This window comes from Cervus canadensis, chromosome 11, assembly GCF_019320065.1.
Source record: "Cervus canadensis isolate Bull #8, Minnesota chromosome 11, ASM1932006v1, whole genome shotgun sequence".
In the NCBI taxonomy this organism is placed as follows: Eukaryota; Metazoa; Chordata; class Mammalia; order Artiodactyla; family Cervidae; genus Cervus; species Cervus canadensis.
The window spans coordinates 9,835,373-9,863,130 of NC_057396.1; the positions used below are offsets into that span (position 1 = coordinate 9,835,373).

Sequence of the window (27,758 nt, forward strand, 5' to 3'; positions counted from 1 at the left end):
AGCATGTGAAATTACTGCAATCAAGAGGTAGTTTGAACATTCTTTGGCATTGCCCTTCTTTGGGATCAGAATGAAAACTGACCTTTTCCAGTCCTGTGACCACTGCTGAGCTTTCAAAATTTGCTGGCATATTGAGTGAAGTGCTTTGATAGAATAATCTTTTAAGGTTTGAAACAACTTAGCTGGAATTCCATCACCTCCACTAGCTTTGTTCTTAAATGCTTCCTAAGGCCCATTTGACTTCACACTCCAAGATATCTGCCTCTAGGTGAGTGATCACACCATCATGGTTAGCTGAGTCACTAAGATCTTTTTTGTACAATTCTTTGCATTCTTGTCACCTCTTCTTAGTATCTCTGCTTCTGTTATGTCCATACCATTTCTTTCCTTTTTTGTCCCTGTCTTTGCATGAAATGTTTCCTTGGTATCTCTGATTTTATTGAAGAGATCTCTAGTCTTGCCCATTCTACTGTTTTCCTCTATTTCTCTGCATTGTTCCCTTAGAAAGGCTTTCTTTTCTCTCCTTGCTATTTTTTGGAACTCTGTATTCAGGTGGAAATATATTTCCTTTTCTCCTTTGTCTTTTGCTTCTCTTCTTTACTCAGCTAATGTAAGAACTCCTCAGGCAATCATTTTGCCTGTTTGCACATTTTTTCTTGCGGATAGTTTTGATCACCGCCTCCTGTACAATATCACTACTCTATCCACAGTTCTTCAGGTACTCTCTTTATCAGATCTAGTCTCTTGAATCTATTTGTTACTTCCACTGTATAATCAGAATGGATTTGATTTAGGTCATATCTGAGTAGCCTAATGGTTTTCCCTAGTTTCTTCAACTTAAGGCAGAATTTTGCAATAAGGAGTTCATGATCTGAGCCACAGTCAGCTCCCAATCTTTTTTTTTTTTTTTTTTTTGCTGACTATATAGAGCATTTCCAACACTGGCTGCAGAGAATATAATCAATCTGATTTTGGTATTGACCCTCTGATGATGTCCATGTGTAGAGTCCTCTCTTGTGTTGTTGGAAGAGAGTGCTTGCTACGACCAGTGCATTCTCTTGGCAAAATTTTGTTAGCCTTTGCCCTGCTTCATTTTGTACTCCAAGGCCAATCTTGCCTGTTACTCCAGGTATCTCTTGGCTTTCTACTTTTGCATTCCAGTCCCCTATGATGAAAAAGACATCTTTTTTGGGTGTTAATTCTAGAGAATCTAGTAGGCCTTCATATAGCCATTTGACATTAGCTTCTTCAGCATTACTTGTTGGGCATTGAATTAGATTGCTGTGATATTGAATGGTTTGTCTTTGAGATGAACTGAGATCATTCTGTCATTTTTGAGATTGCACCCAAGTAGTGCATTTCAGGCTCTATTGTTGACTATGACAGCAGATATTGAAAAAAAATTTCATCCCTGGGATAAATCCCACATAATCATGGTGTATGATTCTATTAATATGTTATTGAATTTGATTTGTTATTTTTTAGAAATTTTTTTCAACTTTATTATACATTTTCTACTATACAAGTCTTGTACTGCCTTGGTTAGTTTCTTCCTAACTGTTTTATTCTTTTGATACAATTGCAAATAAATTATTTTTCTCATTTTCTTTCAGACATTTCTTTATGAGTATATAGAAATTAAAGATTTTTTTGTATTTTTATTTTATATCCTGCAACTTTATTCAGTTCATTAAATAGTTCTAACCATTTTTGATGGATTATTAAGGATGTTTCCATATATAAGACCTAGTACAGAAGATTATTACGAATCAGGTTAAAGCTTCGATGGGGGTCACAGACCCTTTTGCTAATCAAAACGGTTGTGTTTATTCTTAGCAAAATCTGGGTATCTGGAGTAGGCCAGGACTTGTCTATACTCCAAGACAAGTGGTACAGTATCCAATCCTTCAGGTAACTCCCAGATAAATTGGGCCATTAGATGTGCAATTTGACTTTTTTTCCTTTTCGGAGAGTATCTGTCAGCTGGGATTTATTGCCTGCTCACTCTACAAGGAGTGGGGGGAAGGAGCTGTGATGAGTGCTTGCCTCCATGTTGGTTCAGACAGCTTTGTTTATTGTAGTCCCAGGACTACTAGTGTATACAGATCTCTTTTAGTTCCTGAAACCTTTCCCTTAGGTAATGCCTGGAATAGCTGAGGCCTCAACTATAAGGTCTAACCCCTTAGCCACTCAGGGAAAAGCTGGGAGGCAGAGGGTTTCTTATTATATGACACTGCTGCTAGGGTTGGGATTTTGGCAAAAAAACAAAACAAAACAAAAAAAAACCCTTCACTTTCTCTTCTGGTTTCCATGTGGTTGCTTTTACACTTCTACTCAGTATAAGTGGTAGTTTCTCAGTTGTGTCCAACTCTTTGCAACCCTACAGACTGTAGCCAGCCAGACTCCTCTCTCCATGGAATTCTCCAGGTGAAAATATTGGAGTAGGTTGCCAGTTCCTACTCCACGGAATCTTCACAACCCAGAGACCAAACCTGTGTCTCCTGCATTGCAGGCAGATTTTTTACTATCTGAGCCACCAGATGCTCATTACCCAATACTCATTACTCAATACAAGGTGACTTCTAATTTGTTTTGACATTTCTTATAAGGGTAATCTATATGTGAGTTGTTATCAAATTGGTGTATCCATGGGGAAAGGAGAATGCAAGGCTTTTTATTCAATCATCTTGCTGATCTGGGTTTATTATTCATCTCAGTAAAATTTGGTATCATGGTGTCCAAAGTGACAATTCGTGCATGCTCACTTGTGTCTGACTCTGGAACACTTTGGACTGTAGCCTGCCAGGCTCCTCTGTCTGAGTGAAACAATAATATAAAAATTCTTATCATGGAAGCTTGCTCTGGAGATTTAAAAAAGCATTAGAACTTTTTAAGATATTTGGCACAATATCTGAAAGATAGTAACTCTCCCATTGATGGTCAATACTGAAATTAGAATGATTATATTCATTGTAGCCAAATATGGAGAAGCTCTATACTCTTAGCAAAAAGCAAAGACAAGACTTGGAGTTGACTGTTGCACAGATCATGAGCTCCTTATTGTGAAATTCAGGTTTAAGATGAAGAAAGTAGGAAAAACCACTAGACCATTCAGGTATGACCTAAATCAAATCCTTGATGATTTTACAGTCGACATGGCAAATAGATTCAAGGAATTAGATCTGAGTGCCTGAAAACTCTTAATGGATGTTTGTAACATTGGTCAAGGAGTGGTAACCAAAACTATCCTCAAGAAAAAGAAAGGCAAGAAAGCAGAATGGCTGTCTGAGGAGGCCTTACAAATAGCTAAGTAAAGAAGAGAAGCAAAAGACAGAGGAGAAAATGAAAGATATACCCATCTGAGTGTAGAGTTCCAAAGAATAGCAAGGAGAAATAAGAAAGCCTTCCTCAATTATCAGTGCAAAGAAGTAGAGGAAAACAATGCAATGGGAAAGATTAGAGATATCTTCAAGAAAATTAGAGATACCAAGGGAATATTTCAACCAAATTTGGGCACAATAAAGGACAGAAACAGTTAAGGAACTAACAGAAGCAGAAGATATTGTGAGGTGGCAATAACACCTAGAAGAACTGTACAAAAAATGGTCTTGATGACCTAGATAACCACAATGGTATGCTCACTCACCTAGAGTCAGACATCCTGGAGTGTGAAGTCAAGTGAATCCTAGAAAGCATCACTACAAACAAAGCTAGTGGGGGTGATGAGATTCCAGCTATGCATTTTCAAATTCTAAAAGATTATGCTGTTAAAGTGCTGCACTCTACATGCCAGCAAATTTGGAAAACTCAGCAGTGATTATAGGACTGGAAAAAGTCAGTTCTCATTCCAATCCCAAAGAAGGGCAATGCCAAAGAATGTTCAAACTACTGCACAATTGTGATCATTTCACATGCCAATAAAATCATGCTCAAAATATTTTAAGATAAGCTTCAAATGTACATGAACTGAGAAGTTCTAGATGTACCAGTAGTATTTAGAAAAGGCAGAGGAGCCAGATATCAAATTGCCAACATCCGTCGGATCATAGAAAAAGTAAAAGAATTTCAGAAAATCATCTGCTTCTTCTTCATTGACTGCACTGAAGTTTTTGACTTTGTGGATCACAACAAACTGTGGAAATTCTTAAAAAGATGGTCATGCCAGACTACCTTACATATTTCCTGAGAAGCCTGCATGCAGGGCAGGAAGCGACATCTAGAACCAGACATGGAAAAATGGACGGTTCCAAATTGGGAAAGACATACATCAAAGCTATATATTGTCACCTTCCTTATTTGATTTATATGCAGAGTATATCATGCAAAATCCCAGGCTGGATGAATCACAAGCTGGAATCAAGATAGTCAGGAGAAATATCAATAAACTCAGATATGCAAATGACAGTACCCTAATGTCAGAATTTGAAGAGGAAGTGAAGAGCCTCTTGAAGAAGGTGAAAGAGGAGAGTGAAAAAGCCAGCTTAAAATTTTAAATTCAAAAAACTAAGTTCATGGCATCTGGCCTCATTACTTTATGGGAAATAGATGGGGGGAAAAGTGAAAGCAGTGGAAGAAGAAATTTTTTTTTTTTTTTTTTTTTTTTTTTTTTTTTTTCCTGTTGAACAGAAAAGTTTCCTATGTGAAAAGAATTAACTCTTCTAGGAATATACTATATGAGAATACAAAAGGCAGCTTAACTTGTGCTAAACCTTAATTCTGAGCATACTAAAGAAAAGTTTAGAGATCAGAAGTCATTTTTAGGTAAATGAGACATTAAACACCCAAAATTACAGGAAGGTAAGGTGACTAGGACAAATTGCTTGATATGGAACCTAGAAAAATGTTCAATTTTATGTACCAAACTACGAAATATATTTTAATGTAAGGAATTGCTCTCTGTTGCTATGATGTGCAAGAACTAATTCACAGCTAATTAGAGGCAGAGGCAGCTGAGAAAGATCAGACATGGGCCACACAGAAAAGAAAAGAAGTGTTTATTTTTTAAAACTCATCAACCCAATGGAAATTGAAGCCAATGCAATTAAATTTCTTAAAATGCTACTGAATATGATAGACAGTCATCATTTAGAAAATATTAGCCTTTAGATGCATAAAAGATCACAATTAAATATATATAAAATGAGGAGCATAGTGGATAAACAGCATATGATACAGCAATAGGCATTTATATTTGGATCCACTATGGATTAAATTTAGTGTCTTGTCTTACTTTATATTGATGTGAAAGTCCTTTTTATGTTGAGACATACTAAAATCTCGCAGCCTATCAAATATTCTTAATAGTGAAAAATCCAACTCCATTAATATAATCATCTATTAATATCTACATTTTAATGGCAAGAGTAAAATTGCTGTTATTGATATAATCTTTAATTCCTGTGGTGAATAGCTTTCCTTAAAATAGTTTATAGTTGCTGAGCTGATTCTTGAATTTTCCCCATATTTTATTAAAGACAACTTTTTATTAGAGAGAGAGGAAAGGGGTGAAGAAATTTAGAAGAAAGGTCTTTAGAGTTAAAGTGCTGGTGGGATTTTACATAATTGACTGTCACCCTCCTTTTGTTAACTCAAAACATGTGCATGGGGCACTTACTAGGTAGCAGTTGAATCATGGTATGTGCTTCAGACCAATTAAAGTAGATACTGTACTTCTCCTCTGTTATTAATAATCTAAAGAATGTATATAAAAATAATAGTAAACAAGTGCTTGTATGATGTAATAGAATGTGTCGTCACAGTATTCTATGTGGATTCAAAGGAAATGGAGATTATCTATGCATCTGAGAGAAGTTTTTTAAAATTGACTGCCATGATTATAGACATTTGTCCATAACATTCAAGTATGTCAGGTCCAAAATGATCAGGGTATGCCAACAGATAATCTGGAAATATTTCTTTTTTCTTTCAGAGCAAGGTCTCTTAGTCGTGTCTGACTCTTTGCAACCCCATGGATTGTAACCAATCAGGCTCCTCTGACCATGGGGTTTTTCAGGCAAGAATACTGGAGTGGGTTGCCATTTCCTTCTCCATGGGACCTTCCCAACCCAGAGATCAAACCTTGGTCTCCTGCATTGCAGGCAGATGTTTTACCATGTGAGTTACCAGGGAAGCAAAATAAATCTTTTTTTCTCTTAAGACCTTCAAGGACGGAGACTTTCACTTTAAAGGGGAGTAATCTGCTTTACTCAAAGTCTACTGATTTAAATGATAATCTCATCTGAAAAATATCTTCATGGCAACATCAAGACAAGTGTTTGTCCAAATGAGTAGGTACTGTGGCCTAGCCAAGTCAACACACAAAATTGACTATCACAGGTTTAAATAGAAAGAGATTATATCAGATGGATAGGTCATAAAAAAATATATAGAAGTAACAATATAGAAGGACTGTTCTAGGAAAAAGAAAGAAGGAAAGAATGTTTCATTAAATCAGTGGACTTTGCTATTAATAAATAAACTTTAAAATCATAACTCCTCTACTTACTAGTGTCTGACTTTAGACAGTTAACATTTGTAAACTTTAATTTTACAGGTATTTAGATTGCTAGATCAATGTCTATTTCATTATTGTGATTTGAGGATTAAATGCATTGAAGTTTGAAAAATTTGTAATGTATTACTTGGCACATAAGGCACATATTAAGTTCTCAAGAATAGAGAGACAATGTAGCATAGCATTGTAGTTAAAATTTCAGAATCTGGAACAAGATTCAGCTCTAATCCTGGATCTATCACTTTTTAGCTACTAATGTTTCACAAATTGCTTAATCTTTCTACATATATTTATTTCCTCCTCTGAAAATGAGTGTGGTAATAAAACATCCAGAACGCAGATGGGATACAGTAAGGGCTATGCAGTTGCTAATATCAGTATTTATAGGGTGGCAGGATGATTTCTTAGATTAATTGACAATGTTTTTCATCATCCCTATTAGTATTTAACTTGTCTTGTCCTTCAAAGTAAAGCAGACAAAAACATGGAATGATGGCCAGTCCTTACAGTCTGAGTTCTGAGCTCACTGAATCTAAGGAAATATCACTGAACTGTGTTACCCCCTTGAGAGGGCCTGAAACAAAAGTTGTCAGAAATTATTCTCCATTCAGGACACTGTTTTGGAGTTTCTGCCCAATTAAACAAATCTACCCTTGCCTCAGAGCTAGAACATGAAAGGAGGCTGGAAGGACAGAGAGTACTAGGGGTTTGAGGGATTTCTATGAGTGCGATAGATGGGATCTCAGAGATTACTGTTGTTTGAATCAGAGAAATAACACATGATATTGTTCTTGACAACATTAGGTCTTGTGTTGAAATTGATTGGTGGCAAGAAATGAAGAGTGAGCATCTTGATGCTTATTATAGCCATGCTACATTGAGTGTGGATGACCAACATATATGTGATAGCAATACCACCTAATAAGAGCTAATGGTGATGAAGAAAGCTTCAGAAAGAGGTAGTAGAAACATGTCCCATTTTCTAGGTATCATTTAAGCCCCAGGAGCCTTTTAACCATTTAAAGCTGATGTTAATAGTGGAGGCCCACAGATCACATTTTGAATAGGAAGTTACTAGATTATCATTTGGTCTTTAGAACAATCTTTCAACATCTAAATATTTTTCATAAATTTCTCTAATTTTTACACTTATTCTTCAAAAGACATAGCCAAGATAGTCTCATTAACTATACTTCTAAACACTCATTCCTAGGAAGCACTCTACACTGCTATGGAGGCACTTATTAATCATTCACTCATTTACTATATATTAACTAATAATTACATATTAATTATTAATCTCTTATCATGTGTCAGATACCATTTTAAGTCCTGGAGATACAGTGATGACAGAGAAAAGGAGTGACATCATCTGCTTTAAGTATTAAAAAAAATATATCAACAAACACTTGAAAAGATGCTTGAAATCATTAGTCATAAGGAGAATGCAAATCGAAACCATAATGAGATACTACTTTACACTCACTGGAATTACCAGAAACAAAAATTCAAGGAGCAAGCTTTTTGTGAGGCTGTGGAGAAATCAGAACTTTCATATACTGCTTGTAGGAAGGTAAATTGGTGCAGATGCTTTGGAAACCAGGATGGCAGTTGCTCAAATGATTATTAAACAAAGAGTTACAATACAATATGATAAGTACTTCTAGCACTTGGCATATATCCAAGAGAAATTAAAACATATACATGAATGTTCATATATATGAAACCTGTATATGAATGTTCACTTCAACATTATTCATAATAATCAAAAAGAAATAGCCTACATATATATCAGTGGACAAATGAATAAACAATACCTGGACTATCTATACAGTAGAATTTTATTTAGCCATAAAAAGAAGGAAGTACTATACATGCTAAAATATGAATGAATCCATGTTCTTTATGTTAAGTAAAGGAAACCAGTCTTAAAGAAAACATACTACATGACACACATGAGTATCCAAATCAGGGAAATCTACATACAGAGAAAGTAGATTAGAGGTTATACAGATTTAAATGGAAGAAAGTAGGGAAATCCACTAGGCCATTCAGGTATGACCTAAATCAAATCCCTTACAGTTATATGGTGGAAGTGACAAGTAGATTCAAGGGATTAAATGTGATAGAAAGAATGCCTGAGGAACTATGGATGGAAGTTTGTGACACTGTACAGGAGGCAGTAATCGAAACCATCACCAAGAAAAAGAAAGGAGGAAAGGTAAAATGTCTATGTCTTTGGAGACCTAACAAATAGCTAAGAAAAGAAGGGAAGTGAAAGGCAAAGGAGAAAAGAAAGATACATCCATCTGAATGCAGAGTTCCAAAGAATAGCAAGGAGAGATAATAAAGCCTTCCTAAGCGAACATGCAAACAAAGAGGAAAATGTTAAAATGTGAAAGACTAAAGATCGCTTCAAGAAAATTAGAGATACCAAAGGAACATTTCATGCAAACATAGGGAAAATAAAGGACAGAAACAGATTAGCCCTAACATAGGCAGAAGATGTTAAGAAGAGATGGCAAGAATACACAGAAAAACTATACAAAAAGATCTTAATGACCCAGATATCCATGATGATGTGATCACTCACCTAAAGTCAGACATCTTGGATTGCAAAGTCAAGTGGGCCTTAGGAAGCATCACTATGAACAAAACTAGTGGAGGTGATGGAATTCCAGTTGAGCTATTTCAAATCCTAAATGATGATTCTGTGAAAGCACTGCACTCAATATGCCAGCAAATTTGGAAAACTCAGCAGTGGTCATAGGACAGGAAAAAGGTCAGTTTTCACTCCAGTCCCAAAGAAAGGCATTGCCAAAGAATGTTTGAACTACTATACAATTGCACTCATTTCACATGCTAGCAAGGTAATGCTCAAAATTCTCCAAGTCAGGCTTTAGCAGTACATGAACAGAGAACTTCCAGATGTTCAAGCTGGATTTAGATCCAACATCCACTGGATCATAGAAAAAACAAGAGAACTCCAGAAAAACATCTACTTCTGCTTCATTGACTACACTAAAGTCTTTGACTGTGGGGATCACAACAAACTGCAGAAAGTTCTTGAAGAACTAGGACTCTAAGACTACCTTATCTGCCTCCTGAGAAAACTGTATGCAGGTCAAGAGGCTACAGTTAGAACCAGACAGGGAACAATGGACTGGTTCCAAATTGGGAAAGTAGGAGGTCAAAGCTGTATACTGTCACCTTGCTTATTTAATTTTATGCAGAGTTTGGTTCAGTTCAGTTGCTCAGTTGTGTTGACTCTTTGCGAGCCCATGGACTGCAGCACGCCAGGCTTCCCTGTCCATCACCAACTCCCAGAGTTTGCTCAAACTCATGTCCATTGAGTCAGTGATACCATCCAACCACCTCATCCTCTGTTATCCCCTTCTCCTCCTGCCTTCAATCTTTCACAGCACCAGGGTATTTTCCAATGAGTCAGTTTTTTGCATCAGGTGGCCAAAGTATTGGAGCTTCAGCATTAGTCCTTCCAATGAATATTCAGGACTGTTTTCCTTTAGGATTTACTGGTTTGATCTCCTTGCTGTCCAAGGGACTCTCAAGAGTCTTCCCCAACACCACAGTTCAAAAACATCAGTTCTTCAGTGGTCAACTTTCTTTATGGCCCAACTCTCACATCATACAAGACTACTGGAAAAAGCATAGCTTTGACTAGATGGACCTTGTCAGCAAAATAATGTCTCTGCTTTTTTAATATGCTGTCTAGGTTGGTCACAGCTTTTCTTCCAAGGAGCAAGCATCTTTTAATTTCATGGCTGCAGTCACCAGCTGCAGTGATTTTGGAGCCCAAAAAAATAAAATCTCTCACTGTTTCCATTGTTTCCCCATCTAATTGCCATGAAGTGATGGGACCATATGCCATGATCTTAGTTTTGGAATGTTGAGTTTTAAGCCAGCTTTTTCACTCTCCTCTTTCACTTTCATCAAGAAACTCTTCAATTCCTCTTCGCTTTCTGCCATAAGGTTGGTGTTATCTGCATACCTGAAGTCATTGATACTTCTCCTGGCAATCTTGATTGCAGCTTGTGCTTCATTGTGATTACAATGCTGTGCTTCCAGTCCAGCATTTTGCCCGATGTGCTCTGCACATGAGTTACATAAGTGGGGTGACAATATACAGGCTTGAGTACTTCTTTCCCATTTTGGAACCAGTCTGTTTGGAACCATAACTCCATTATAATATCAAATTTGTGGTGAATGTGCACCATATGTGCACATAATGTGTACATATGTGTGAATATGCTTTGAAAAGTTGAACTGTATACCTTTTGGATGAATTGGATGAAAACCATCCCTCAGTAAAGTTGTTTGTTTGTTTGTTTGTTTTTTAAGTGTTGTTTTAGCTCTTGTGCAGCACATTGACTAGGAGAGGGAAATCATGGGAGCTGGGAGGCCCCAGATGAGGTAATTTCAGTAGCCCAGTGAGATTCAAGGAAAACATTGACCAGAGTGGTTGCAATGGAGATAGAAAAAGATAAATTCACACCAGATTTATTTTGGATATACACCAGCAAAGCTTGGTGAAAGACTTGCTATCGATGGTGAAAAAGTAGAGATTAAGGCTGATTCACACATATGTGATCTTAGCAGTTGGATAATTTAAAATGTGGTTTTCTACCAAGAGTCTTTCTGAAAATGAAGGTGAGTTGAGACAGGGTGGATTCAGATATTCTGAGAAGAAATCTCTATTTCTGTTTAATAGTAACTAGTCAGTTGAGTATATAAATCTGAAGCCCAAATGAGAGATCAAGGATGAATATATAAATGCCATTTATTTATTGGTTATCCATATTAGTAACTGGTTTATTCTGACATTCAAAGGCAACTTGCTAGTTAGGTATTTAGGTATTGATGGAGAATACCAAAGAAAATCAGATGCATTATTGCCTTTAGAGGGTTTACAGTGAAAGACTTGTGATTTTCTATTCACCAAAAAATTGTTTAATATATGTGTGAATGCATAAGTTTCCACCTCTTTAAAGTGTAATATAGTAAAAGGTTTGTTATTTAGTAAAACTTTATTTCAAATGAGCTAGGTTAGAGACCTCTAAATAAAATCTCTCATGGATCTTCAGCACATAAGATCCCTGGGAATTTTCAAGCTCTATGCCTATTCTCTGGAACTATAAACAGGAGTGATTGTGCAAAAGATCTCTTATGGCTCTTCAAATCACCTAGAGTTAAAAATAAATCACAATGCTCAAATATACTTCTGTACTTACAGATTCAAGATACCAATTAAATAATCTATTTCTTATAAGTCCCCCATCCCCAAATGATTCTAATTATATTTAGGGCTGGAAGCCACTGGCTTAAGGAAAATGAAATGTTGTTTCCAAAAGCAGTTTAGATAACTGGAATGGGAAGTTGAAAATTGAAAAAAGTGCCTGCCGCAGAGTTACTCTAATTTTACTTGGGATCTAATGCATTCTCCAAACTGCAAAGCTGGATATATGAGATTTCACTCTAAGAAATTTAAGGTGTTTGTTTCAGATGCCTCTCCTAGTGTTGGGAGAAAAAGAAGGTTAAACAACATAAGAAATGAGCCCACACTATTTTGAGCCTGCTTCCCCCCAACCCCATGGAGCAGAAAGCTAGAAATGAGTTGTGTATGCTCAAAGGAAAGATTGTTTAGGTCTAGAGTTATTATGTTTTCCTTTTGGCTCTAGTTCAAGTCATCTAGTAGGAGATAATGGCAGTCCTGTTAAGGTCAATAATATCACCTAAAGGCAAGGAAGGGAGGGCAGCAATGACAGAAGGCTATGCCACCACCAATAGTGTCTGTGGCATGGATAGTTGCCAGTGTGGAGATAATGGTGGTGACAGTGATGACAGTGAAGAAGGTATGCAAAAGTGTCACTGGCCCCAGTGATGAGGTTTTGATGGCCATAGACTCACTAGAGGGAAGAAAAAGTCTCCTGAGCACTAAATGGGTTTGGTGAGGGGACAACTCAGAACAACGCCCTTTGTCCGTAATATAAAAATGCAAGAGCATCTACATGTGTTCTTCTAATTCTGAAGGACTCTATGATCATATTTGAATGTTTAAATCCATACTAGCTACTAAGGACAAATTATAGTTTGGGAATCAGACATAATTTGGGGTCAATTAAAGAGTGGGAACTAGTGAACTAGCTTAATATCTCTAAGGGCTTTATTTTTGAATCAATATAACTTGTGAATATGCATGTTAGAGAATAACTGTAAAAACAAATTTAGAAGCATTACTGACAAGCAGAAACTCTTATATTTGTCCATATTTGAACACTCACCTATATAAAATAATAAACATTTTAAAAGAGATACAATTCTATCTAGTGTTTATAAATGTGTCCAAAAGGTACACAAGGCAAATCATTGCAAATATTAGGAAATTTTAAAATGTGACTAGGCATTAAAATATCTGAAAATTTATTAATTCTGTATGATTAATTGTATTTTGCTCCTAAGTATTTAATGTTTTTTTTTAACTTTAAATATATAGTTCATTTACTATTACCCTTTAAAAAAGTAATATGAATAATTTTTCTCCTTTGTGCTGCTTTGAAAATGTATGTATCTCATAAGTTGTGATACATAATGTTTTCAAGATTGTTCTTTCTTAGGAAATCTAAACTTTTACTTGAATTGACAGAGTGTTTAATTTCTAAATGGATGTTATTTTGCTCATTTGTTTATTTTTTGTCTGACTTTGTTATTAGTTAGATATTTTACTACAGTAAAATCAGATAGGTATTATTTTTACTTTTTAAAATGTATTGATATTTTCTTTCTGGTCAAAGACATGAATTTTTTTTTTTTTTTTGGTAATTTTAGGGCATGAATTTCCTTTTTCATCTAGTGAAACTGTCCTCTGAATTGTGGTACTTACATTTTTTTTTCACATGGGATGCTTGCCTAGTTCTGTTGGTGTAAGTATTTTGGTATCAATTATACCATTTGGAGTGTGAATTTCTCTCTTTATTTCACTAAACACATGCATTTGTTTTTGTTCAGGTTCTCCTCATTTCCATGTGAATTGCGAAGACTCAAACCTAATACTAATGTGCGTATTAAAACCTAGTTTGGGATGGACATGTAGATTCTGCTGTATTTAAAATGGATAACCTACAAGGACCTACTGTATAGTACACAGAACTCCTGCACGATGTCATGTGGCAGCCTGGATGTGAAGGGAGTGTGAGGGAGAATGCATACATGTATATGTACTGCGGAGTGTCTTTGCTGGTCACCTGAAACTATAATACCATTGTTAATCGGCTATACCATGATACAAAATCAAAAGATAAAAAAATAAACCTCGTCAATCTCACTCGTCAGAAATTGCTAAAAATGTGAACAGTGGACTAACAGAATCTTAGCTTTGATTAATCTACTAAAAAGCAACAAAATTAATTTCAAAATTTCTCAAAACCTCCAAAGTATAACAGAATTACTTCCTATTTAATGTAACTGATATATTGAAGTCCATCTATATTCCTAAATTAATAATATGTAAACTTATTTTTTAAATATATCCTATAGCACAAATAGATTAAATTGCCTTTCTACCAATTATTCTAATGAGCATCTTTCCTTTATTTATCATGCGATGTATAAGAAAGCATCACAGCAACATAGTTCTCAACACAATAAATCAAATCCAAACCTTGATGATCAAATAATTTTTGAGCTGACATCAAATTTTTCAGGGAAATCTTTTAAAATGTATGAAAGAAATTTCACACTCTGCCTTGATGACATAACTAAGTACTAGCATCCAAATTCTGAGGATATTCAAAGAACTCTGTTGAATTATAATATGATTCAGAAAACCAAGAAAATGCTTGATCTTCATTTTTCACCCGTAAAATTATAATTACTGCCATCTTTAGGGATACCAGTTTATGAGAAAAAAATACTTCAGGACTTTTGACTCCACATTCTTTTTGTTCGGCTTGAACAACTGGGAACATTTCTAAGTTAGCTGATTCAAGCAAGCCCCATTCTTTTAGTGACTCCTGTAGTTGCTATTTCTTTGCCTCTTGGCTGAGCCAGCCGTTGCCAGTGGCATAAGCACTTTGTTGCAGTCAATGAAGTTGATAAATGGAGTACCCTTATGTAAGCAGGAACTATTAATAAAACTGCTCTTAATGGGTGGTCTGAAAGCTTGTACCATGCAAGCTCACACTGACATACAGGAAGAGATAAAAGACTTATTCATCATCGTCTTTATCGATCAGCATGACAGTCTCACTTTAGGGACAAATACTATAGCTAAATTTTGTAGTTTATTGTCATGGTCAAAATGTTTGCTCTTTTTCTAATATATGCAATAGATCATTTAGAAAAACTAAAGGGAATGTTGAAAGCTTTGTCTGGATAAGGCAATAACAACATGTGATTTGTTGCAAACAGTTCTTTCTTAGTTCTAAATTGTCAGCAGAGAATAAAAAAAATGATTTAATAGTGCAAACATAATTTGATGATTAAGTAGTCAAAACTGACTGTCATTAAAACAGTAAAAACATTTACATGGTGCAGTTTATTCCACTAGGTACTTTGACCTATAGATCAGCACTGAGATATAAGTTCTTATTTCAATAATACATTGCTATTTTTCTTCTTGATAAGTTTTCTGAGTGTGTGCTGCTTAAAAACATTTTGTCTGCAAGATCATAAAAGTAGTTTCTCCTGTTATTTCCTGAAATTTTTTAACTTTCAAATTTTGATTTATAATCCAATCTATTGAAAATTGCTTTGTGATTAGCACATGATGCTAATTCCTTAAATAATTGGCATATACTTGAAAAGACAATATACTCTGCAGTGGTTAAGTATAGTGTTTTATTTAGGCAAACCCATCCAAGTTTGCTAATTGTTTGTATCAACTTTTTTTTTTTTTTTTTTCTCTATTTAGCCTATTAGCTGGGCTTCCCTGGTGGTTCAGATGGTAAAGAATCTCCCTGCATTGCAAGAGACCTGGCTTCCATCCCTGGGTTGGGAAGATCCTCTAGAGAAGGGCATGGCAACCCACTCCAGTATTCTTGCCTGGAGAATCCTCATGGACAGAGGAACCTGGTGGGCTACAGTCCATGGGGTCTCAAAGAGTTGGACACGACTGAGCAACTAAGCATAGCACACATTCTATTAGTCAATAAGGCATATATTATATTCTCTGTGATTTTCAGATTAGCTAGTTCTTTCAACTCTGTCAACCAGCTCATTGCCCTTTGAAGTTATTTTATATGAATATATATTTAAGATTTTTATATTTTTCTTATAATTTGATCCTGTTTTATTGTTGTTGTTTAGTCTCTAAGTCTTGTGTGACTCTGCAACCCCATGGACTATAGCCCTCCAGGTTTCTCTGTCCATGGAATTTCCCAGGCAAGAATACTGGAGTGGTTTGTCATTTCCTTCTCCAGGGAACCCTCCCAATCCAGAGAATGAACCTGCATCTCCTACATTGTCAGGCAGATTCTTTACCACTGAGCCACACGGGAAGCCCTTGAACCTGTTATCATTCCTTAATATTACTTCTCTTTGGCAATAACACTTCTTGCCGTAAAGACTACTTTGTCTGATGGTAATGTGCCTACAGCTAATCTTTTTTTCTTTATTTCAAATACTTATTTCTTCATTTCAACTATTCTTCATATAAATTAGTTTCTCCATTTCAAATATTTTATCTGAAAATTTAATATTTCTTACATAAAATTCAGCTTATAATAAAAAAATCAGTGCATAATCAGCCTCTCTTTTATCATCCATTCAGACAAGCTGTGTCATTTATTTAGATTATTTTGTTCTTATTTTAATGGGATTGCTTGTCTATTTTTCCCTGTATCCACCATTTTGCTATTTGTTTTTTAGTGTTTTCTCTTTTCCTGCTTTTTTCCTACTAATGATCATTTTCTTACTGAATTTCATTCTGATTTGGTTAGTTAGGTATACCATAGAGAATACAGCATGCATTCTTGACATATTAAAATATACTGAAAAGTACTTTGGACTTCCCCTGGTGGCTCAGTGGTAAAGAATCCTTCTGCAATGCAGGAACCACAGGAGGGGCAGTTTCAATCCCTGGGTAAGGAAGTTCTCCTTGAGGAGGGCATGGCAACCCACTACAGTATTCTTTCCTGGAGAATGTCTCCTGCACAGCACTAAGTTCCTCAAACACTTTAGACTCATTTATGTAGCTGCCTTTGATATTGTTATTATCATCATGCATATATATACATGTACATAAATGCACACACACATAAACACACACATTTATATATACAGTTAAAATTTGCATAAATTTATTCAAATATTAATTTTATTTCATTTCTGTCTTTATTTTTTATTTTTAATTAATATTTTTAATATTTTTTTTAATTTTAATTTTATTATTTTTTAAAATTATATGAAAGTGCATTCACAGGAGACTTGGAAAATATAGAACAAAGTTACATATAGTTCCAGAATATATTGCAATTGTTTGTTTTAAGTACATAAATTAAGATTTTTAGTTGAAACTTCAATAATAAACTATCAGAAATTAATAGAATAATATACAAAAAATGTAGAAGAATATATTAGACACAAAAAGCATTATGAACCAATTTGACCTCAGATTTATACAATTTTCACATAACATTAGGATACAAATTGTATTCAACTTCCTGTGGACTATAAACTGGAACATATCCAGAGATCTAAGACCAGGTGCTGAAATTTCCAGGTCTAAAAGTATAGAAATCATACAAAATTTGCTCTCTTATTACTGTTGAGTTATTTTAGAGATCAACATCAAAAGATATTTGAAAATAATCCACATATTTTTGAATGCAGTGTGGCCTTAACAAAAGAAATCTTTGACTTAGTCATTGAAAGCCTCAATAAAGTTAGAAGACTGAAAAAACACAGTAGGTGATTGCAGAAAATAAAGCATTTAAATAAAAAATTAATATAAAAGTGAAAATAGCAAAGATGTTCAAAAAAACATATATTTGGAAATTAAATGTCTGCTTTTAAATGAGGGGTATATCTAAGAAGTCACAATGAGGAATATTAGAAAATATTTCTAATAGGACAAAAATAAAAAGAGAATTTGCCAGAATTTGTTGCAAGCAGCTGAAGCTGCTCAAAGCATTTAAATATAATGAGGAGTCTTGAATAAGGTATGAAAACAAATAATAGACATAAAATTTTGTGAGATTTGAATAAAATCTGCACTTTAATTAGTAATTCTGTATCCCATGCTAATACTGTATCCTATGTTAATTCCCTGTTTTTAGCCTTGTTCACTTGTTAAAATACTGTTTATGTCTGCTTTCACACTACAGTTGTAAAGTAGTTGCAGCTAAGACCATATGGCACACAATGTCTAAAATATTTGCTCTTGGTCTTTTACAGAAAATGTTTACCAAAACCTGCTAATATATTGGAGAAAGTCATAATCTCATAAGAACCTTTTTTTTTTTTTTTTTTTTTTTTTTTGAGAAAAGATTCCTGTCCTGGCATGCTATTGGATTTTAATGAGTCATCATGACTCACTAATGGATCATGTTGGGGTGCCATGCGTATTGGATTAGGCTGATCAAAGAGAATACATATTAAACAACATCCAACTATAAAGTTACATTGGTAGAGATGAGACTGGACAAGAACCCATTTTTTTTTTTTTAATGCAAGCTTTGTGAGCACCTTGCTCAAATAACCAGCAGACTTGTTTCTTGATGCCTTTCCCTCAACCCAGACCTATGACAAGATGATTGTAGAAGGGAAAAATAAATGAGCTTTGATTTAAAATGGCTCTTTAAGATATGCTACTTCGGCCTCCCTGGTGGTTCAGACGGTAAAGCGTCTGCCTGCAAATGTGAAAGACCCTGGTTCGATCCCTGGGTCGGTAAGATCCCCTGGAAGAGGAAATGGCAAAGCCGGAACTCTTGCCTGGAGAATTCCATGGACTGAGGAGGCTGGTAGGCTACACTCCATGGGGTCGCAAAGAGTCAGACACAACTGAGCGACTTCGTTTTTCACATTAGCCAGATGTGGGTTTCAATGATTGCCATCATCAATGTTGACAAAGAAGGTGGAAGAGTATTCCTTGTCATGAGTAGAACTTGAAGATCAGGTTCCCCATTACCTGAAAGAAGATCTGTCTTCAGTGAAGTGCAATGCAGATTAATGGGGAATGATAGTGACTAGTTAACATGGTTCTGGAATATCCTCTTTTCTGTTAAACTTCCCATGTGTGATCTATTTTAGTGTTATATTCTTCATCTTCTTTAAATTTCATGCACACCCTTTCAATCTGTACTGTTTCTTCCTATAATAAACTCAGAGAAACAGAAGGAATGACCTCATCAAATCTGTTACAAGAGGCTGGGAAAGATATGTGGGTGGGTCTAGGTGTCAATTTGTATCCAATTTCTCTCACTCACTTCTTACCCCAGTCCAATAGAGGGTCTCCCTTACCACTCTGCTTGATGACTTCAAAGTTGCTGTAAATAATTAGTCTTCATATTTTTCTACCTTCCTAATCTTTTTATAACATTATAGAGACATATAATCAGTAAATGATTTTAAAAAAAAATCAGGACTAGAGGCTAAAACTTTATTCCTCATTTCCAACCCACTTATTTTTTAAATAGACTGTTTTAGAGCATCTTTAGGTTCAACAGCAATATTGGGTAGTAAGTACAGAGATTTTACTTGTATCATATGCTCCTACATGTGCATTGCTTCCCTCCTCAATACCTGATACCAGAGTGGTACATTTTTTAAAATGAGAAACCTACATTGACATATCAATATCATCCAAAGTCCTTAGTCTACAATAAGACTTACTGTTGGCATTGTACAACCTGTAGGTTTTGAAGTTTGTAGTGATGTGTATCCTCTATTAAAGTATCATGTCAAATATTTCTGCTGCCCTAAAATTTTTCTATGTTCTGATCATCTATTCACCACTCCCCCTCCTTAACTCTTGGCGAACAGTGATCCTTTTCTTGTCTCCATAAATTTGTCTTTTCCAAAATGTAATATAGTTGGAAGGAGATAGTATGTGAACTTCTCAGATTGGCTACTTCACTTAGTAAGTTTAAGATTTCTTAATGCCTTCTCATGACTTGACAACTTTTTTTTTTTAGTGCCTAATAGTATCTCATTGTCTGAATGTATCATCATTTATTTAATCCACTTATTTACTAAAATATATTTTGATTGCTTCCACATTTGGCAATAGTGAATAAAAAAGTCCTATAAACATCATGCATAGGTTTTTGTGTGGACATAAATCTGGGTAAATACCAAGGTGTTTGCTCTCTGTGTAGTAAGAATATGCTTGTTTTTTGTCAGAAACAGCCAAAATATCTTCTAAAGTCACAGCATCATTTTTTAAATTCCTACTAGAAATGAAGGCGAGTTACTGTTAATCCAAATCCTTCTGAGCATTTAGTGTTGTCATTGTTCTGGATTTTGCCATTCTAACAAGTGTTTATTAGTAGTATCTCACTGTTTTAATTTGCATTGCCCTAATGACATATGAGATTCCCTGGTGTCTTAGTGCTAAAGAATCCACCTGCCAATGCAGGAGAGGCACATTCAATTCCTGGGTCAGGAAGATCCCCTGGAGAAGGAAATGGCAACCCACTTCAATATTCTTGCCTAGGAAATCCCATGGAGAGAGGAGCCTGGCGGACTGCAGTCCATGGGGTCACAGAGAGTGGGACATGACTTAGTGACTAAACAATACCAACACTGATATATGATGTAGAATATCTTTACATATGATTATTTCCCACTGATATATATATATTTTGGTGAGTTGTCATACCAACACTGATATACAATGTAGAATATATTTACATATGATTATTTCCCACTGATATATATATATTTTGGTGAGTTGTCTGTTAAGGTCTTCTGTTCATTTTATACTTTAGTTGTTTATATTCACATTATTAAGCTTTCAGTGTTCTTTGTATATTTTACAAAACAGTCCTTTATCAGATTTGAATTTGCAAGTATTTTTTCTCAGTCTGTGGCTTGACTTTTCATTTTCTTGACAATGTTTTTCATAGAACAGAAATGTTTAATTTGAATAGAAGTGTAGTTTAACTTCTTTCATGGATTATATCTTTGATGTTGTATCTAAAGAGGCACAACCAAATCCAAGATCACCAGGTTTTCTCCCATATTATCTTCTAAGACTTTTGCAATTTTGCATTTTTCCAACACTCACTAAAGATGAATGTTGTCAGTTTTCTCTTCTGATAAAACAAAGCAATATCACAAATGGTGTTGTGCTCTTTAGTTTCTATGTCTTGCCTGGCTCTTTTGTGACCCCATGGACTATAGCCCAGCAGGCTTCTCTGTACATAGGATTTCTCTGGCGAGAATGCTGGAGTGGGTTGCCATTTCCTTCTCCATGGGATCTTCCTAACCCAGGGGTTGAACCTGCATATCCTACATTGGCAGGCGGATTCTTTACCACTGAGCTACCAGGGAAGCCCATGCATGCCATACTTCATAATTATTAATAATATTCTAATAGGTACTTGGTGCACATCTAACCTTATTTCCCTGACTCTAAAATATGTGATCACAGGTAGTTATGAAAGTATCTTCATTAGAGTCATAAAATTAGTCATGCTTTAATTTATGTTTTTAAAAATGACATCATTGCAAACTTTGAGCCTCTCCTTGTGTCATATTGGGCTTCCCTGGTGGCTCAAATGTTTAAGAATCTGCCTGCACTGTGGTAGACCCGGGTTTGATACCTGGGTTCAAAGATCACCTTGAGAAGGGAATGGCAACCCACTCCAGTATTCTTGCTTGGAGAATTCCATGGACAGAGAAACCTGGCAGACTACAGTCCATGGGGTCAGAAAGAGTCAGACATGACTGAACTACTAACACACACAATATTCATTCATTCATTCATTTATTTTTCAATCCATTATGTCTACAACAAATATTAAGACAAACTGTCTATACATCAGACTATTAACAAGTTATATGTGAAACAGCATAAAGTCATCATTTCATGTTAGTATACTGTGATTTTTTAATTAAGAATCTTAGATAACAGCATAACGATTAAGCATTCAGGGCAGAGAGAGATTTGTGTAGGTTGGCATAGTGTTTGTGGGTTCAGAAGGTAGTTGAATTTTAAAGTAGTCATAGAGAGTTGATTAGGTTTTGTTTATCAAGGAGAAGCAGCTTTCTATGTTATTTAATCATGCAGTAATTACTTATCCAACAATATGAATTTATTAGTGTATCTAAAACTTTGAAGGTTGATCTCTCGAGCTACAAGCTGTTTTTGGTGTAAAAATTCATAATCTTATTTAACAGTCCTTAATTATTTTTCACTGATGGAAATTCAAGGCTTCAATAAATGTCTCAATATGAAAATTTTTAAACTGAAACTCTATGTAAATGAAACAAAATATAATCATAGAGATCTGGGTGTACGGGAGTCTAGTGTCAGTTTAATAAACAAACTATCAATGTGTCTAGTCTGGAATTTGAATTGCTAAAACAAGAACAGGAATGTCACATGGCTGACAGTTCCACCCACATGATCTTCATTAATAGGGCAAAGCATGACATATGCAGGTCCGTTCAAAGTCATTGCTCTGGTCTATGAAGGCAAATATTCTTTGCTGCTTCAAATGTTGATGTAAATCTATTCAAATGTCTCTGATTCTTTTTGGTAGAGATTCTCAGCTGCTAGGAGTTTTCATATTGCATTTTTGTGAAGGACATATTAAACTGCATTAAAGAAAAATCAAAGCATCAAAACAAAATAAGGTCCTTATTAGATGTTGGAAAAAATGTAAAAAAAATGCACCTAGGAAAAGTTATCTATATTTTATTCATGTTGACAATTAATTTGACTCATATTTATTTTAATTTTATTAATTCGATTTTAATAGCAAACCTTGAGTATATGAAGAATTGGGCAAAGCCAGCTCTGTTAGATATAGCTTTAATACACTGTTCTATGTAGATTCAGGTATCAGGCATATTGAAATAGTTCATATAAAACAAAGTTCTGATCCATAAGAATTTATTCAGTGAGAATGCTATATAGTCGTTGTGTTTTACTCACTTCTCAGAAAATAGCATGCCTTCATGAAATGGTTTAATTAAAACAGAAGCACTTTAATTCAAACAGAAAATGCTAGCAAATATTTCTTAAACATACTCTATGAAATTGTTTTTGAATTAGTCAACAAAGGTATCATATGAACACTGTATGGTAACTTCAATATAATATTAAATCCTGAAATTAAAAAAATGTATATTTCCTGTCATGCATAGAAATTACTGACAGAACAGAAAGAATTTTTCTATTTAGTCAAACATTGCTGCAAGGACACTGAACCAAATGATATACTTTGGGAAACATTGTATATCAACAACTATCTAGCATCAACTTTATAATGCCAAATTATACACATATAGATATAGATTCATGTATCTATAATATACACATATGTATGTATAAAGGCTTTAACTTTTTAATAAGTATTTTATTTGTGCTGACTTATGTTGAGGAATGAAAAAAAATCACAAATATATATCAATGAATCAAAATTTTTCCAGTTTTATTGTTAGAAAATGTTAATGATATATTTCATTTCATTATTTAATTTAGTAGGTAAATATTTAGATTGTCTCTCATGTGGCTCATGAGGGCCTTGCTCAGTCAGGTCTGACTCTTTGCAACCCCATGGACAATAGCCCGCCAGGCTCCTCTGTCCATGGCATTTCCCAGGCAAGAATGCTGGAGTGGGCTGCCATTTTCTCCTTCAGGGGATCTTCCTGACCCAGGGATTGAACTCACATCTCTTGTGTTTCCTGCATTGACAGGCAGATTCTTTACCACTGTGCCACCTGGGAAGCCCTTAAAAAAACAATAAAAATTTAGCGGAAATTAATTACTGCACTTGAGAAACCAGAGTTTCTCACAGACTGTACATCCCTAAGCTGGGTAAATCAGAAGAAGTTGCAATACACTGTATAAATTCAGCTTTCTGGACTATCTCAATAGGGACTGATTTGGAAATCTAGCGTTGGGACTGATTATTTCCAAATGTTTTTTTAAGGCCCAGATGTTTCATATTTGCAGATAAATCTTACATAATCCACACAATTCTTAATTTTCATGTGTTACTTTTAAGGATTTGTCCCATTTACTCATTATTCACAGGATGAAGTTGATATGGTAGAAAGGACAGATTTGTATCCAACCACAAGCTGAGTGTGAATTGCCAGCTACTTAAAATCTTAGTGCATCCACTTTTTAAAATGGTGATTGTGACACTATATCATGTTTTTGTTGTGCTGAATTAAATGAAGAAATCAATCTAAATGTAATATAACATTTAGATTGTACTGTATACTGTATTTAGCAATGCAGCATATACTGTATTTAGGAACTTCCAAGTTTAATACATTGCATTTAATTGAACTTAGAATATATTTCTGGAGAAGGCAATGGCACCCCACCCCAGTACTCTTGCCTGGAAAATCCCATGGACGGAGGAGCCTGGTAGGCTGCAGTCCATGGGGTCGCTGAGTCGGATACGACTGGGTGACTTCGCTTTCACTTTTCACTTTCATGCATTGGAGAAGGCAATGGCAACCCACGCCAGTGTTCTTGCCTGGAGAATCCCAGGGACAGGGGAGCCTGGTGGGCTGCTGTCTATGGGGTCGCACAGAGTCGGACACGACTGCAGTGACTTAGCAGCAGCAGCAGAATATATTTCATTTAATTAGGAAATTGCTGAAATAGTTCAGTTGGGAGAGCATTAGCCAGAATAATATATTTCATTTAATTATAAATTGATTATTTCTTCATAGGTTATTTCTGATAAGAATAGTGAAGAAAAAAACCCTTAATTTATATAGTCTAAAAGCAGAGTAAGTCTAGTTTTTATCATAATATTTATGTTACAATAAATATTATTGAAGGTTGATTTGATCCCTGGGTTAGGAAGATCCCCTGGAGAAGGGAAAGGCTATCCACTCCAGGATTCTGGCCTGAAGAATTCCATGGGCTGTACAGTGCATGGGGTCACAAAGAGTAAATGAGTGGCTTTCACTTTTTCTTTCTTTCTTTGAAGTTTGAAGAATTATTTGACCTAACATTATGGTGCAATAAGGTTGTGTTTGCTTCGTGTAGATCTAGAAACAAATAGCTTGTTATTAACCTGTCTTTGAACCTTATTGTAGATTATATATGCTAGCAGTGATTAGTTGCTAGGAGAAAATGTATTATATTTGAGTACTAGTAAATGGACTTTCTAAAGTCTGGGCTATGAAAAAGTTTCCCTAAATAATCAAAAAAGCATATCAGTGAAAGTCACTAAATTATTGCTGTCATTGATATCATTGAGAGAGGGATAAAAATGCTAGAGAAAAAAACTATTAATAATACATTCTTTTAAATACACGTATGCATACATAAGGGTTTCCCTGGTGGCTCAGATGGTAAAGAATCTGCCTGCAATGCAGGAGACCTGGATTTGATCCCTGGGTCAATAAGATCCTCTGGAAAAGGGAATGACTACCTACTCCAGTATTCTTGCCTGAAGAATTCCATGGACAGAGTAGCCTGGCAGGCTTCAGTCCGTGGGGTCACAAACAGCCAAACATGATTGAGCAACTAACACTTTGGGAGTTTCCCAGGTGACTCAGATGGTAAAGAATCTGCCTGCAGTTTGGGAGACCTGGGTTTGATCCCTTGGTCAGGAAGATCTCCTGGAGAAGGAAATGTCAACCCACTCCAGTATTCCTGCCTAGAGAATCCCAAGGATAGAGGAGCCTGGTGGGCCACAGTCCATGGAGTTGCAAAGAGTTGGACACGGCAATGACCAATACACACATACATATGTATTCTAAATACACTGAGTAAATAAATGAATTTATTCAATAGATATTCATGAAAATTGGTATTAGGCAATGTTATGGATACAGAAATTAATAGAACAGAATGAAACAGATTCAGTAGAGATTCATATGTGTAAAATAATACATTTGATTGACATAAATAATATATCTGATTAACACAATGGTTGTAATACTTAGTTAGCCAAATCTGGCATTATGTTAGAGCCGTCTAAGAATTTCTGTTTTATCTTACACGTATCAAATTAAAATTCCTGTTCCTTAGTTATAGGTTCATATATTCTGACATAGAGGTTGGATGTATGTAATTTTTAAGCTTTTACTTTGAAATTGATATAGAAAAATATTTGAAAATCACTACTGGTAGATTTCTCCATTTTAAAATGGAAATTTCTTTCTGCTGGGATGTCAAGGAGTTCTTTGTGGATGTGTTAGTGTAGGGAGTGGAATAACATCATTATTCCTGTTTTTATTGTCATCTGTGCTTGGATATACTACAGTAAAATTCTGTAGTATATTCAGGATTATTCACCTGTATTTCATTTTCCTTTATTTTTTTAAAATTTCTTTTATAATCACCTGAAAGATAGAAGATACTATTTTCTCTTGTTTTGACCATTCTGCATTTCTTTTTTTCATATTCTATTTAAATATCAGAGAAATAAAGACTGCAATTTTTTGTTATGCTTAAAGTGAGCTAGAATCTTATATTAATCTATTTTAGGAGTTTTTAAATTAATTCCCAGCGACATACAGTGAATATTTTCCACCTATCACTGTTTAAACTTTACTGTCCACAATATTCCAATGAGCAAGCTTCATTATAGTGATACTTAACTACTTTGTATTCTCAAGAATGGTATGTTATCTCAAGCCTTTGGGTCTTTGTATATGCTTCTCTATGATCACAACCTTATAAACACTAACTCATACTTTAATACTGAGGTCTTGAAAAATGTGTACTCCCTGATACAGAGTTTTCCTATATGTACATCTATAGTCTTGTTCATTCCATTTTATTGTAATTTTTTTTGCAATTTCTTGGCAGGAGAAATGTGTCTTTTTTATTTTTATTCCAAAACACAGCATGATGTCAGGCATATAAAGCATAATTTTTAAATAAGAGAATGCATACATATTTTAAAATATGTTCCTATTTCTAAATAAAATAGAACTGCATGAAATACTCTCCAGTGCACAGTCTTCAATGCATTATAAAATGGAAGCTTATCTCAGAGTTATTGTGGTTTCAGACTCAAAGCAAATGTTACAAAAGTGTCATACAATTTTTTTTTGTTGTTTCTCACTGCATATACAAGTTATGTTCACACTACACTAGTTTATTAATTGTGCAGTGACATATGAAAAAACACACAAGGTATATATCTTACTTAAAAAGAAATTATTGCTAAAAAAGAAATTGTACTAAATATCATCTGATCCTTCACAATATTTTTGCTGCTGAAGGGTCTTGTCTCAATATTGATGACTGTTGACTGATCATGGTGATGGTTGCTCAAATTTGGGGTGGTTGTAGCAATTTCTTAAAAAAAGACAATGACATTTGCCACATCAGTTAACTCTTCCTTTCCAAATAATTTCCCTGTAGCATGCAATCACATTTGATAGCACTTTGTCTACAGTAGAACTTTTTTCAAAACTGGAGTCAGTTTTGAAATTCTCAAATTCTGCCACTGCTTTATCAACCAGGTTTACGTAATATCCTAAAATATTACATATTATAATATATAAAATGAAAATTAAAATATGTAAAATAGCATATTAAAAAACAAAGACATTACTCTGTTGACAAAGGTCCATGTAGTCAAAGCTATGGTTTTCCCAGTAGTCATGTATGGATGTGAGAGTTGGACCATAAAGAAGTCTAAGCACTGAAGAACTGATGCGTTTGAGTTATGGTGCTGGAGAAGACTCTTGAGAGTAACTTGGACTACAAAGAGATCAACTAGTCAATCCTAAAGGAAATTAACCCTAAATATTCATTGCAAGGACTGATGCTAGAGCTGAAGGATCAATACTATGACCACCTGACATGAAGAATAGATTCAGGGAAGCCCAGTGTGCTGCAGTTCCAAAGTTAGCAACTGAACAGCAATATTCTCATTCCTTTGTTATTTCAATTTTACAGCCTCTTCACCAGTGCAAGATTCTATCCCTAGAAACCACTTTATTTGGTCATCCATAAGAAGCAACTTCTCAGCCACTAAAGTTGCATCATAATATTGAAGCCATTCAGTCACACCTCATTCCACTTCTAACTCTAATTTCCTGTTTTCAGCATATCTACAGTTACTTCCTCCAC

At 35.0% G+C, this 27,758-nt stretch overlaps 1 long non-coding RNA gene across 1 annotated transcript; it reads right to left on the minus strand.

The window, feature by feature from the left end:
- Positions 1 to 517: 517 nt before the first annotated feature.
- LOC122450234 lies at positions 518 to 26,068 on the minus strand. Its single transcript, XR_006272086.1, has 3 exons — positions 26,052 to 26,068; positions 17,188 to 17,190; positions 518 to 638 (listed from the first exon to the last, which is right to left on the minus strand). It is a non-coding gene; the product is annotated as an uncharacterized LOC122450234 (long non-coding RNA).
- Between the last annotated feature and the right edge of the window lie 1,690 nt (positions 26,069 to 27,758).